The sequence below is a fragment of the Pyxicephalus adspersus genome, chromosome 7 (assembly GCF_032062135.1).
Source record: "Pyxicephalus adspersus chromosome 7, UCB_Pads_2.0, whole genome shotgun sequence".
Lineage (NCBI taxonomy): Eukaryota > Metazoa > Chordata > Amphibia > Anura > Pyxicephalidae > Pyxicephalus > Pyxicephalus adspersus.
Genome location: NC_092864.1, coordinates 55,112,300 through 55,114,417, shown reverse-complemented (window position 1 = coordinate 55,114,417; position 2,118 = coordinate 55,112,300). Strand labels below are relative to the sequence as shown.

At 31.9% G+C, this 2,118-nt stretch overlaps 1 protein-coding gene across 1 annotated transcript in view; it reads left to right on the top strand.

Moving 5' to 3' along the window:
• The window catches only part of RBM44 (RNA binding motif protein 44), a 21,779-nt gene extending 20,040 nt beyond the window's left edge, over positions 1-1,739 (top strand). The window contains exon 11 of the mRNA XM_072418531.1: positions 88-1,739. The gene's annotated coding sequence lies outside the window, so the exon portion shown is untranslated. The remainder of the gene's footprint in view (positions 1-87) is intronic.
• Positions 1,740-2,118: the final 379 nt, after the last annotated feature.

Below are 2,118 nucleotides of genomic sequence, written 5' to 3'. Positions count from 1 at the left end.
ATGTTGAGTTTCTTTTAAGGGATGGTAAAATCTTTACAAATGTATGATTTTTTTAATTTTTTTTTTTTTTTTTTTTTTTCTTCTCAGCTAACCTAACCTGATGTCTTCTACAATATCCTACATAAAGTCAAGAATTACAACAAAGCTGGAACACTGAATTCCCTTTTGCACAAAAAATTTAAACGTTAAAAGATTCCATAAAACAAAAATGATGCAAGCACTTTACTTATATACAATTGCCAAATAGCACCTGACTGAAACATGCCAATCAGCTGCTTTGGGGTTGTGTAAAATTCAAATGCTCAAATACTGTAAGCAAATTTTTGTTTTCATCATCGTTATGTTTCTTCACTCCTATCTCAGAGCCATAATTCAAAACACAAGTTAAAACAAAGTTTTTAAAAGTTGGCCTGCTCTGAGATTCCAAAAATCTTGGCATATGGGAAAACCTAGTTTCCTGTTTTGTCATTGTAGTTGTCTAAAGTTAAATTTGGCTACAAAATGATGAAGTTGAGGGGGAACACCTTTTAAAAGTAAGATACTGGACCCTTTTATATACAAACTTTGTGTAACTTAACCTGATGTGCTAGAGCTGTACATTTTGAAAGCGGTCTAGTTTAAGCTGAGCTTGGACTGAAAAGCAAGGTCTGCCTAAAAAGTGGACCCAGAACCCCCAGATAAGTAAATGTTTTTTTGGAGAGAAAGTAACTGTAAATTGAAAATATTACATGTTAAAGCTTTTTGTTTTTCCCAATCTAATTACCCTCATGTTGATGCCTTAAAAAAACAGTGTGGGCCTTATTACCATGTTGAGTAGCAGTATACTGTAGCAACAAATTAGATTTTAAAAAAAAAAAAATCTGCCCACCAGAATGTGCTTTTGGGTTCAAGATCATACACTACATATGATCACCCGGTTTTGTTTTTGTAGTTGGCAAGGTCTTTAAAGGTGAGCTGATTTCCAAAGGCATTGTGATAACTATAGTTGTGGTCTGAAAAAACAAAAAAATGTTTTTGCACGTTGTGTCCGACAATTATAAATACCCTCCAGAGCAGATAGTATTCATAGCATTGGAGTAGTTTAAACTTTTATGTGTTGTGTAAACCATTTATTAAGCATTCATATTCGAGTTAAAGGAAAGTTAATATTGGCCAACTGTGTAATTGTAGATCTGGCTGCTTAAAGTGTGCAATACCTATGGTGATCATGTAAACCCCTTTATTGGTGGTCTCATTTATTTAGTTGAGAGTGGCTGTTGTAGATAAACTGAATTGCCTGCCAGCCCCACCACCTACTTGTCAGGAGACTTTCGGACAAGTCTACCACACTTGGATACATGCTCACTGTTGAATCTTTAGAGAGCAGATTTAGACAGAATATTCTAGTTTTAAAACTTTGGCCATTGTTTGCTATTATCAGACCATCTGGTTACTCTAGTACATCTAGTAAACAAAACAACTCTAAGATGAGCACAAAGGGACATCTAAGCTCACTATATTTTGTGGTGTTTTTTCTGTTTTTTTCCCTCTTAAAGCATTTAAAAAAAAGGAACAAAAGATTTTTTTTTTTATTATTAATATTAATAATGCTAGATAAGTTGTCCTGGTAATGTTTTTCCCTGCTAATATTTGGACATAATCTATTCTTGTTTGTGTATTGCGTTTGTTATATTTAGATGACAATAACATCTTTTGTTATACCAAACTTTAGCGGTAATAAAGTTTTGTAATGTTGGCAATATTGTGTTTTTTGTTTAATTTTAGGTGAAAATCATGAGATACGTTTCCATACAGGGCTGTGTTATATAAATACTTTTTAATAATACATGCGCATTGTTTAAGTAGCCAAAAGAAAATCCTAATACGAATGTAAGTAGTTTACAAGGCCACAAGATGGCAGAATAATAATTTATATTGCGCACTATGAAATGTTCACATTCCTTCTAGAAATAATCTGTAATAATAATTATATGATGAAAACTTCTTATTTTCTTTTATTTAAAAAGAAGTGAGCATAGGGCTTTATAAGGTTTTCCTTTTAAATAAATAAAAAAAAAGCATTTACTTTGATATCCTTTTTATTTTTAAATACAAATTAACGATCACTCTTATTTGAAG